General features: G+C 45.0%; 1 long non-coding RNA gene across 1 annotated transcript; it reads right to left on the minus strand.

Annotated features, from left to right (window-relative positions):
• Positions 1–11301: 11301 nt before the first annotated feature.
• On the minus strand, positions 11302–12843 carry LOC121100484. Its single transcript, XR_005832258.1, has 3 exons — positions 12700–12843; positions 11972–12249; positions 11302–11368 (listed from the first exon to the last, which is right to left on the minus strand). It is a non-coding gene; the product is annotated as an uncharacterized LOC121100484 (long non-coding RNA).
• Positions 12844–13154: the final 311 nt, after the last annotated feature.

Below are 13154 nucleotides of genomic sequence, written 5' to 3' on the forward strand. Positions count from 1 at the left end.
TTGCATTGAGAAATTTTTATTCAGAACCTACAGGGAGAGGAAAAAATTGGATTTTAAACGCACGTGTGAGTGCATGCACGCACCCACGCTCACTGACTCGCACGCAAAATCTAGAAAGGATGAGGGAGGGCAAAAGGACAAACCGTGGGGCAAGTGCTTCTCTTTTAATAATAAGCCACGGAAATGGAGGTGATTTGGTCTGGGAAGCCGTACTGTACTTCTGCGAAGTCATTTGTATATGCGCTGATTTGCATACTGCTGGGGCCACCGGGTCCCTGCGCCACGGTCCCCCAGGCCTCTTTTGGCCGGCCTTCTTCCCACGAGGACCATGCTAATAATTAAGCTCGCGGGAGAAACCGAGAACAGAAGACGCAGTGGCAGGCGCTCAAAGTCACCTCTTCCTTTTAACTCCGTAAAGATCTGGGGACAGATCTGCCCTGTCAGCTTCTCAGAAGAGTCAGACATTATTTTCTCTCCTCTAGAAAGGAAACCCATTCCAGGGATTATGAATGTTACTCTGTGTCTCCATCCGAAGTTAAATCTTTGCAAGCATGCAGTTATTAAGATGCCAAGTTGCCTCATTTAATTACAACCTTTATTATGGTATTGAATACGCTAAATGCACTATTTATCACACCTGAAGAGACGAGCCGTTCTACCTTAATAGACCACTCTCAGTGGGCCGTCTATTGATTATCTTCTCTACTGAATTAATTCCTAGTAATCGCCTAGTGAACAGTCATTAACCGGATCGCCTCCTGCGAGTGCACAGCTGGGGCTGGCGGCCTGCGACGGGCCTTTCAGATTGAGAGCCACTTTGGCCCCCTTGCCACAATTTTAGACGACACACTTAATGAACAGAGGCCTTGAGAACAAGCGGGTGTCTTCACTGTAGAAAGGCTTTGTTTATGGGAGGCCGGCCCAGGACTATTCGTTTCCCTAAGAGTTTGTTCTGGGGCACCTGGGTGGCTCAGTCGGTTAAGTGTCTGCCTTTGGCTCAGGTCATGGTCCTGGGGTTCTGGGATCGAGTCCCACATCAGGCTCCCTGCTCAGCAGGGAATTTGCTTCTCCCTCTCCCTCTGCCACTCCCGCCTGCTTGCTCTCTCTCTGTCAAATAAATAAATAAGATTAAAAAATAAAAAAGAGTTTCTTCTAACTGAGCCAATGGCACTTGAAGACCCTTACCGAATGGAAACACTGGTGGAAACACTGGTCTGTTGAACACAGTCCAGCCTCAGAGAATGTGGTGCTCTGGGGTTTTCTTTGGTGGCCTGGCCGCTGCATTGCCTCCTTCTACTGAATTTGCTGCAGTTGTCCAAGGAGTGCCTCATTCATGTCGCTGATTTCGAAGAATGTTTTACTGGCCCAATATTTGGATGAGGTATGTGGGGTTCAGAGAGGTCATCCAGGCAAACAATAGTGGGAAGGTGGTCGCTCTGCCTGATTTTAAGGAGACTTTTAGAAAGACGGCAGGCTGGTTAGAGGGAGAGGGAGTCCAAATCAGAGCCTTACCTCTGCCTTTCCTGGGTGCAAGAAGGAGGTCCCTGTAGACCCAGCATCTCCCAGGTGGCCTCTGCTCTCTTGTTCTCTTACTAATCCCACTTAGGGATCAGGTATGGCACTAGGCAGAGCCTGCATCACGGGCATCTCAGCCTTTTACAGATCAGCTGTCTCCTCAAATTCAATTCCACAGCTGGACCCAGCGGCTTGCATGGAGGTATGTTTGCAGAGCCAAAGAGTGGCCGGTCTGGCTAGGCTTCTCAAGCGTCTCTTTCCTGTTCCAGACCAGACCCAGGTGGTGTGCTCCCTTCCTTGACCTCTTCTTCCAGAACCAGGTCACACAAGGTGGCAGAATGGGTGGCGTCTATAAGTCAAATCAGGGCTTGGCTCTCAAATTGGCGATGTTTCTAGACAAGCCTCCAGGTCATGGTTCTGGTCTACCGGGCCAGGCAAAGCCTAACACAAAAGTCAGTGGAGTTAGATTTGGCCACCCTGGGGCGCCTGGGTGGCACAGCGGTTAAGCGTCTGCCTTCGGCTCAGGGTGTGATCCCGGCATTGTGGGATCGAGCCCCACATCAGGCTCCTCCGCTATGAGCCTGCTTCTTCCTCTCCCACTCCCCCTGCTTGTGTTCCCTCTCTCGCTGCCTGTCTCTACCTCTGTCGAATAAATAAATAAAATCTTTAAAAAAAAAAAAAAGATTTGGCCACCCTAGACTGTCTCTAAGTTTGCATTTATGACCTCCAGTCTCCCTCTCTGCATTCTTTTCTCCCTGTGTGGTAGCTAATAATAATAGCAACAATAATGATAATTAAAATAATAATACCTATCATTTATTAAATGTTTATTAAGAATCAAGCACTATGCCTAGAGGATTATGTATGTTATCTGACATAACTCTGACAACAGCCCCATGAGTTAAGCGTGGTGACCTCATTATAAATGAGAGTCTGTTTGTCAGCCCGAACTGCGTGTGGTAAGCACTAAGGGGTTTTTGTAGATATGGCCCTATGGAGATTGGTTTAGTTGCCTGGGTGGAGGAGCCTGAGAAGTACTGGATCTTAACAGTAGTTATGCATTGAAATCACATGGAGAGCTCTAAAAACATACTCATCCTTGGTCCCACCTCCACAGATTCTGATTCGTGTGGTCTGGCATGACGCCTAGGTATTGGCATTTTAAGTCTCCCCTGGGTTGAATTTAACGTACAGTTAAGGCTGAGATCCCTGTGCTGGGTTGAATATTTTGCCCAAGATCTTCAGAATTTGGGGATTGAAGGGGTGCCTGGGTGGCTCAATCGGTTAAGCATCTGACTCTTGATTTCTGCTCAGGTCATGATCTCAGGGTCGTGAGATAGAGCCCTGTGTCGGGCTCTGTGCTCAGCGGGGAGTCTGCTCCCTCCCCTCTGCACCTCCCCTCGCCTCACTAAAATAAATAAATCTTAAAAAAAAAAATTGGGGATCGAAGTTGGAACATGAACTGGCTGACCCCAATTTGCTCCCCAGGGTTATACCTCTTCCTTTCATGGACCATTCCAGCATCCCGTAGGGAGCCATTTGTTATTTACACTTCCAGAGGGATGTTTTCTAGGGGCAGTTTAAACCTCCCTTTATCTATCTGAGGAAGGGAAAATAGCATATTCCATGAGAAGCATTTTGTGATCTTGGGGGCAGCTGGAAGCATTTTGGAGGTTTTGGGACATAGGAGTTCTGCCTACTAACTCTTCCACCCCATATTTATGCATATCACTGAGGTCATGAATCTTAAGGCTTGGATGTCCCATGGCAGCTAGGACCAGAGCAGAGACTCAGTGTACCCTGAGCCCACTTTCTCCTCATGTCATTCCAACATCATTGTTGCTCTCACTTTGCAACTTAATCCTTACTCAAGGAGGAAAAAAAATTAATTTAATTCCTGTAGAGTTGCACTTTTAAAAAAGGTAAAAACACTCCAGTCTCAGCGTTTGATCTTTTGAAAACTCCCCTGCTGGATGTGGATCTCCACTATCCCTTTGGTTCTAAAATTTAGCGTCTGGCAATAGCTATACCCTGGCCAAGCCAGGGGCTCTTCCAGCTGGGGGTGGGCTGCCAATCCTATCCCAAGTTCTGAGTGGAGGAGGGCGGGCAGGCCTTTCCAAGCCCAAGAAATCACCACAAAATTGAAGACTTAACAACTGTGCTTCATTGGTGTTATTTCTAGCACCAAATGTAGGCTCCCTGACCTAGTATGGTTGACATCATGGGTTTCTGGGAGTTCCCAGGGGGTTCCCAGCATTCACTCATAAATAGTCCAGCTGGCTTGTTTTTCTTCTTCTTGGTGGACCCCAGGTAGTCTTGTAGGGTAGTGGGGAGGAGGAGGCACAGGCCAGTGTCACACTTTGACAGGAGGGCCCCAATTGGGTACAGCCCAAGCCAGGGGCCCTATGGAGATTTAGTGGAAACTCATTGAGCTTTATCCACATCTTTCTTTCTCTCTGGGGCCCAAGCAGAAGTCAGTGGAGGTCCAGGCTGGGGAAGAACCTGGGGGTCAGACACTGCACATGCTGATTCTGAAAGTTCCCCACCCTTTCTACTGTAGTGTTGTCATTGTTCTGGTGACTCGTGCTCTCTTTTCTCTTGGGGAAATCGCTCTTCTGGGAAATGCCTCAGTTCCTTACTAGTAATGGGGCTCCTGTCTTCCTCTCCAATCCTTGGTGCTTTGGGTGCACCGCAGGACCAGGCTCAGATTGATTGGTGCTTGGCGATTCTGGGCCATTCCCTAGACACACCCTTGGAATTGCCCTTTTTAGGACTGCCAGCCCATTGGTCACTGAGTCTGTGTCTTTATGATTCTAGGAAAATGAAAAGCTAGAGAGTTCACTGAAAATAAATTAGATGAAAAAGACTTAGTAATGCCTGTTTCATTCTTCCAGTTGTTCTTGACCTCAACTTCTCTTTCTCTCCCACCTCTCTCTCTAATGGCCAGCAATTCCTGTTACCTCTCCTGCTTCCACACTACAATAAAACACCAACATCTCTTGTAGGGCTCCTGACATCTCCGTCTTCCACCTGTGCTACTCCATGGTCTAATCAATGCAGCAAAGTCAAATCAGATCACGTCACTCCTTTGCTTCAAACCCTGCCTCCAATGGCTTTCCACCTCATGTGGAGTAAAGCCTAAGTCTTCACAATGGCTTCATGGTCTTATGAAATCTGGCCCCTTGGGACCTTTCTGTATAATTTGTCTAGTTTCTTCCACTCTGGCCACAGGGTCTTTGCACTTGTTACTTTCTTTGCCTGGAATGCTATTCCCCGAAATTTATATATTACCCACTGCCTGTTGAGCTCTACTCAAATCATTAATTCAATGACTTTGCATTGCATTAAGTTCTAAATCTGGGTATTTGACTTTAAGCCTTTGTTTCTCATTAATCAGTTAAACCTATATGTAAAAGACAGGAGGAAATTGGCCAAACTCTGCACAGGCCACTTTCCTTTGCCCCCTTTTTAAGAAAAGAAGCCACCTGTCATTGAGATCTGACACGATTTCATACACACACACACACACACACACGGACAATTTTGTATCTGAGCACGTGTGGACTATATATAGCATATAGAAGAAATCTGTCTACTTGCTAATAAGAATATCTCAAAGGAATATCTAGATGAACCCTGGGCAAGTTCTGACAACCATTTATGACCACTGAGAATCAACTGAAGTGGGAATTTAGTTTGAAAAATGGTTATTAGTAATGAAAATGTCAAGGGAACTCTGACTTTTTGTAACCAGAGTAGATGGATTCACCTTTTCACAAAGCTTCAGAATGTAAAACAGGCTCTGATCTTTCACCAGGATAAAAATCTATTCAAGGCTATGGCTGGAAGCCCACAGTAGCAGTAGTTCAGAGAGGAATTTAATGGTTTTTAAATTATGGTTTTGGGTCCCTCTAAATTATTCTCAGATCCCAGACAGGACCAGCCTGACCACTTGAATATACTCATTTTCTAATGGGACAATTTCACAGGTTGGCTATAACATGGAGATAAAGTATTCATAGACCTAGGTGAAGTATGCATTTCTGTGTCATGTCAATTTGTGACTGTCTATATAATACATGGTATATCTATGATTAAGCAAGAAAAAAAAATTGAAAAATACTAAATCAGTGCCAGCTTGAATTATAGACTCCAAGAAAGACAGAGTTTAAAACTCAAAGTATCCTGGACCCGACCCACTTTTTACTCAGTAGTCAAATATTCCTGTATGTTTCTTTAATTATTTATATCCCCTCAACATCGACACTCTGCCAAGTCTTCAGAAACTGGCGCCCAAATTTGAATCTATAATGGTTTACTTTTCTGTACCAGGTGAAATCAAAACAAAACAAAACAAAACAGTTGTGTCTTAGGATAGCCGGAGGCAATGAACAAACACTTGAGTTAGCTTCACCTCACACAGTGGTACCCCACGGTCACTGGGGTGTTTAATCGTTCTTACGAAACTGCACATTAAAGAGGAGGAAAATGTAAAAGGTTTCCGCATTGGTTTCATATCCTAACTACTGCACATCTGATGTCCTTCTCTGACACAGCAGTCATGCTGCCAACAGAGATTTCTTCGAGAAAGAAGTCATACTGTTCTCTTTTGGATAAACTATGCTAAATCAAAGGGCTAGCTGCTTGCCTCTGGAGCGAAGGAATTTAAATTGTAGTTATTTTTCTATTCTCATCTAACTATCTCTCACCTCTTTTTTGTCCCTTTATTTTGGACTTTTCCCTATCTTTTCCAAATAGGGGTAAAAATCGGGAAGCCTTGAAGTCACCTGGGAAATCAAAGGTACTGAAAATCTGAAACTTGACAGGAGATTCTACACGTAAATACTCTTTTTAGTTTATTTCTAAATCATCTCTATGTCCTTCTGTTTGCTTTTCTTCTCAATGTAGCTAGCATCATCTCATTTTTGTCATGTGTTTGTCACACACACACATGATTAAACTTCTTTTTCGTGTGGTTTGCCCGCTGCTAGTCATGGGAGATGTTCCAAAAATGGAGGCCAGACCCCGGCCCCAGAAGGACTCATTATGATGCGGGGACATACATGTAAGCGATCATTACAACATGGCCCATCACTGAAAACACACATATACCTGATTGAAACTCAGGGGTATTCCCACAGCATTAAAAATACTATACAGTAAGAGGTAAAATGATGATTTCAACCCTCTACTAAAAATTAAAAATCCTTAATGATTCCAGACTTTTTCCTATGCATGTGTAAGTAAAGCTATGTATTCGTGTGTTGGGGGTCCCCAGGACCTCCCCCAAGTTCTACGATTTGCCAGGAGGACTCACGGGACTTAGCATATAATTATATTCACAAGGTTTATTTACAGTGAAAAGATTTAGAGCGAGATCAACACAGGGAGAAGGCACACAGGGCAAACTCAGCGTGTTCTCGCGGGATGCGCTTAATTCCACTAGCGAGGAGTTATGATGGCACATGTGAAATGTTGTCTGCGGGGGAAGTTCTTTAGAGACTCAGTGTCCGGGGTTTTTATGGGACTGGTCACACGGGTAGCGTCTAACTGGTACGTAGCACAATTTCTGACTCCCAGAAGGAGAGCGGGAGTTCAGTATAAACCACATTGGTCGTACAAAGCAGCCTAGGTACAGGAAGCCGCTTTTATGAGTTGGGAAGAGCAGGAACTCTCCCGAATTCCAAGTTCCCAGATGCCAGCCAAGGCCCAACCTGATAAGCAGAACTTGCAGAGGATGACAGTCAGGCCTGCTTTGTCAGCTCTTTCCTACACAACTCGTACTTACACTTCGTACAAAGTGCTCTGTCTCTATCTGTATCCCACTGTCTGTCTTTCTGTCTGCAGCTTTTCTTTTGAAGATAACACTATTGTGGACACCTTCCTATACCAGTTCCTGTAGGTCTGCCTACTTCTTTATCATAATATTCCATTTTAGAGACGATTTCTTTAATTCTTATATAGATTGATATTTGGTTTGTTTGAAATTCCTTTTTTTTTTTTTTTTAGGGGGGAGGGAGAGAGAGAGAGAATCCCAAGCAGGCTCCACACCCAGTGCGTGACCTGACCTGAAATCAAGAGTCGGATGCTCACCTGACTGAACCATCCAGGCGCCCCTGCTTGCAATTCTTAATATTACAGATTATGGTGCAACATCATTGTTCATATACTTTCCATATATTCATGCCTATTGTTTCTGTTACATAGGCTTCTAATTGCTGTTACCCATGTTTCTAGAAATGTTATTCCTGATGTCGTTAGATTTAGAAAGGAAGATCACGGTGTTGGAATGTTAGTGGGTGTATTAAAATGAAGAGAGTTTGTTGGAAAGAGGGCCATTAAAAAATCCAGGTACAGTTGATCAGAGCTGGAACTCAACAGCTCAGCTGTGGCAGGGAGTCTGGAGAGGGGCGGAAATATTGTAGATTTAGGTTGAAGGCAATACAACAGCCCCTGACTGTGGATGACTAGTGAGGCGTGAGCTAGGAGTGGTGAAGATCACTCCCAGTTATATGATCTGGTGGACAGCAACTAGGTCCTATGCAAGGAGAGCAATTAGGAAGCACTTATAATAATTCAGGGAAGAAGTGACGGGGGCTCAGATTTCCAAGTGTTCATTCATTCATACATATCGAGCATCTGTTAAGTATCAGCCACTCCATTAGCTGTTAGCATTAATGCTTTTTTTTTTTTGTCAAAAACGTTGAGATAGAAACTTGATGCAATCAATATAGATTCCAATAAACTTGGTCATTAATTAATTTCATTGCTATTCTTTTGTGAATGACACAAAGCTTAACAAGAGCTGGAGAGAGTAATGGTGCATCACGACCCAGATGCTTGAATGATTTGCACACGCTTTAGTGTAAAAATATGAAGAGGGAGGGGAAGAAGAATTATGAAAGCAAATAAGATCTCTTTTGTGTCTAGGTTTGTAGACAGACGCTCTCCCACGCGCCCATTTCAGACAAATGCCCTTAGCGAACAGGAGCGAGTAATCCGCCTCCTCACTGCACCCAGAGAACATTTTATCCTGCGCAGTTCTGAGTATCACCTGTGTGGGCATCAAGTGTGATGTGAAAGAGAGAGACCAGTAAGCAGTTCTTTTTATTCTTTTCACTGATTTGCTGTTCCCTTTGCATCTGCCCCTCCTCCCTAGTCCATGAGCCTAAAATGCAACTTCCTATTGTCTGAAGACCAGACACATATAAATCGCAATTTGAATGACAAGGGGAATTTTATTTTTATAGGGTTTTATGCTTCCTTCAATAGAAATTGACGTGCTTTTATGCATTTTGTTTCCCAACTTGTTTGAATTTATATTGGAATCTGCTTTCTGATTAAGTTTATTTGACTAGGCAGAAAAGTCCCATCTGCATTCATTTGCACTCAGTATATGTAAGGAATGTGATCTCACACATTCTTTAAAAAATTGTTTTTCATAGTCTCTGAAGCTCATATGGGGAGAGGGGTCCACGTTTTTTTTTCTTTTTGCAGACATAAGTCTCTTTATTCTCCTTTTAATTCCTGTAAAAAGTCGAGTTACATTCTTCAAAGAAGATATACAAATGGCTAATAAGCACATGAACAGATGTTCAACATCACTAATCATTAGGGAAATGCAAATCAAAAGCACAATGAGATACCATTTCACATCCAATAGGACAGCTATTATTTTTTTTAAAATATAGAAAATAACAAGTTAGCAAGGATGTAGAGAAGTTGGAAACTTTGTGCGTTGCTGGTGGGAATGTAAAACGTTGCAGGTGCTGCATAAAACAGTATGGTGGTTCTTCAAAAAAAAAAAAAAATTAAGCCTAGAACAACCACATGATCCAACAAGTCTACTTTTAGGTAGAATTTTTCTACCTGAAAGAATTGGAAGCAGATTGAAGAGACATTGGTACATCAATGTTCACAGCAGCATTCTTTGAAACAGCCAAAGATGGAAGAAATCAAGTGTCCATTGACAAATGTGTAGACACACAGCATGTGGTCCACACATATAATGGAATATTATTCAGCCTTAACAAGGAATGCAATTCTGACACATGCTACAACATGGATGAACCCTGGAGAACATTGTGCTCAGTGGCAAAAGCCAGACACAAAAGAGCAAATATTATACGATTCAACTTGTATGTGGTTCCTAGGGTAATAAAATTCAAGTAGACAGGAAATAGAATAGTGACAGCCAGGGCCTGGGAGAGGGGGGAATGGAGAGTCATTGTATGATACAGGATGGAGTTTCCGTTTGGTAAAAGGCACAGGTTTTGGAGATGGATGGCAGTGATGCCTGTTACAACCATGTGAATGCATTTAAGGCCACTGAACTGTGCACTTGAAAATGGCTAAAATGGTACGTTGTGTGTTATGTATATTTTGCCACAATTTAAAAAATGAAAAAAAGTCAAGTGATAGTCAGGACTACATGGACAAACATACACCTTTCCCCAGTGGTAGTTTTTCTTCATTCTGAGGGATTTTCTCTCTTTTGCCCATCTTTCATCCAGCTTCCTCTCTCTGCCTTCGTGCTGTTTGCACTCTTTTCCGTCATCCTCAGCTACGAAACTTTCTCTAATGACAGATTCTAATACAATCAATGATCCCCTGAAGGTATTTGAGCCAATAGGATAGCTTTCCCTGGCGTATTTTCATTTTAAGGCTTATCTCTAATTGAACATGCTAGGTGGTATTTCCTGTAGAGAAAGCCTTCTGGGGGCCCTAACAGCTCCATGCTTTGGCACCTGTGCGCCTGCAGAAGACTGATGTTCTGGTGACAAATTCAGTCAGGAAAATGGAAGTCATTGTAGGTATTTTGAGCAAAAAGGGGTTTCATACAGGGAGTAAAGCTGCCAAGTTGTTGGAAGGGAAGGAGCGAAAGTGAGGGTGGGAGGAGTTATGTACCCCAAAGGCCCAGCGCTGCAGTCAGCGCGCCAGCCCCACAGCGCCCCCAGGCCTTGCAGCGTACAGCCCACATGCGCCCCCGCCCTGCGGGATCCCTCCGCCGCCCTGAGGGCTCCCTCGGCTGTCAGGGCCGCCTCTACCGTTGCTATTAGATTGCTGCCACGAAAGTTGGAGTCAAAAAAAGAATCCCCGCTCTCACGCCCTTGGCTCCCATGGGTGGCATCTAAACTGGAACCGTGCTGGCAGGGAAGTCTGAGAAATAGTTATGTCTAGCCCTTGTGGTTTGGGGAGCAGAGAAAGGAAGGTCCTGGGAACAGCAGGCAAGACCAGGCACAGATGTGGACTTGTGTGAACTGAGCGCCTTCACATGAGCAGGCTGAGCCCTGCATGATGAGGTAGCCTCAGGCTCCAGAAGGATCAAGTCTCCCCAGGTCAGGCAGACCTGTCTTACCGCTCTTACTTAGATCTTGGGCGCTGATAGGGACAACCGTTTGCCAAGCCCTTTCGGGAAGCCAAGGGCTTTGTGAACTGCCTTAAGCTTTTCATCAATAAGCCCGTGAGGCAGGTTTCCTCACTTCCGTTTTACAGATGAAGACACTGGAGTGGGGGAGGGGGCAGGTAACACAGCCAACGAATGGGAGAGCTGGGATTCAAACCCAGGTCCCAGCGACTCCTCTCACGGTGAACTCTTGGAGATGCCATCTCCATCTCCCAGGCTTGCTGGGGATTTGATGAGATGCTGGATGTCCATCTCCTGTTTCAGTGTCTATTCCTTACCCTTGGCCATGTGGCCTTCTCCGCTCTCCGTTGGTCCTGTGTCAGGGAGCGCTTCTGTGGAGAGCTAGCGTGGTGTGGTCTCCACCCCGCTGAAGCTACCCACCAGGATCTGCGCGGAGCACGTGCTGGCCATACTGCTGCTTCCTGATTCTGGCAAGTGGACCTAATCCTGGACCAAAGAGGGATGTCAAAAGACTTCAAGTTGTTTCTGCTGCTGGATAACTTTTTCCTATTCCGCCTGTACTAGTTTCCAATGACTGTTGTCATAGATTACCTCAAACTTGGTGACTTAAAACAATGGAAGTGGATTCTCTCACTGTTCTGGAGGCCCAGAGTCTGAAATCAAGGTGGGGGCAGGGTCATACTCCCTCCAGAGGCTCTAGGGGAGAATCATTCCTTGCCTTTTCCGGGTTTAGTGGCTCCAGGCCTTCCTTTGCTTAAAGCCATGTGACTCCAGTCTCTACCACGACCTTCACATCGACTTCTCTTTTGGGTGTCTCTTTAATCTCCCTTGGTCTCACTCTCGTGATGGCATTTATGGCCCCCACACAATCCAGGATGATGATCTCCTCATCTCAAGATCCTTGACTTAGTCATGTCCACAAAGACCCTTTCCCCAAATGAGGTACTATGCCCGTGTTCCAGGGATTGAGATGTGACCATATGTTTGAGGACACCATTTAGCCCACAGCCCACTATACCCTTCCCAAGGGAGGAAGGAAAAGCAAAGAGATGTTTTTTGCTTCCTCCTCTCAGGAGCACATCTTTATACCTGGGCTTTTCTCCTTCATTCTGTAGCATCTTTCCCAGGACCTTTCAGCCAGCAGCACCGAAAAAATCTGAAATCTTGAGGCACACCGTGAATAGATGGATATTCACAATTGCAGCTCTGTGGTCTTCTTTGGGTGGGCAGGTAATAGAGTCAGTCAGGCCTTATTTCCTGTTCAGGCCAAACAACACTCCCATCAGCTCCATTGTCAAAAATTCCTCCATAGTTCTGACTTCAAAGAAATTTCTCAGATTAGGCTTCCCTCTTTCTGGTACTCTGCCCTACAAAAAACACAAGAGAGTTTTTTCCAACTAATTTATTCCTCACTGGTTTCTATTTCCTGGACTTTATTTCACTAAAGACTTCTTCAGTACGCCTCAATTTCTGAATTGTGTCACATAAATCCCTTGCATGGGATTAACATGCAAACTTTCTATTTCCTTCCTCCCAGATCTCTGCGCCTTAAGGCCCCGCCCCCCAACGTTCACTACATTTTCACTTGGCACTGGCTTCCCAGGCTGTCATTAATAAAAACATAAAACACAGGGGTCAGACAACTCAGTGATACACTCCTGGCCCGGGAAGAAAAGAGGTGATTCTTCTTAATTCCCACACAGGATTTGGGAGGGGGGAAGGTCTTCACTCTCTGAAACCTCACTGGAAAGATGGCCGGCAGGCACAGCTCTCTGCTGTCGCTACCTGGAGCAAAGGACCGGAGTCAGTTGGCTTACCTCTCCCTGGTGGAGTTGCTTGCATGTGAAACAAGACTTGCAGGTTCTCACAGGTGGGCTCCCAAGCTGAAGTAGGGGTTACTTGCTCTGTTCACCATTTGGTAGACGTTATCCTTCACTTTATACTGGGGGCCTGTTCTTCTGATTCTCGTCCAGCCTTTGAACAGCATTGGAAGAGCTTCTGTTCGTACAGCACTTCTAATTTTACAAAACTTTGCACAGAGAATCTTATTTGATCCTGACAGCAAGCCAGTGAAGCAGTTAGCTGGAAATGGCTGCCCTCGATTTACAGATTAAGACACTGCGGTTATGTGACTGGTACGAGCTCACTAACCTATAAATGGCAAAGTGGCCTGTAAGTGGGACCCCAGCCTAGGAACTCTGGTTAGGAAGGCAGTTTGCTTTCTGCTCCTGGCCTTTCCCTCTTATTCTTTTGTCTCCCTCTCTTTTTCCTT

The sequence above is a fragment of the Ursus maritimus genome, unplaced genomic scaffold (assembly GCF_017311325.1).
Source record: "Ursus maritimus isolate PB19 unplaced genomic scaffold, ASM1731132v1 scaffold_4, whole genome shotgun sequence".
Taxonomy (NCBI): domain Eukaryota; kingdom Metazoa; phylum Chordata; class Mammalia; order Carnivora; family Ursidae; genus Ursus; species Ursus maritimus.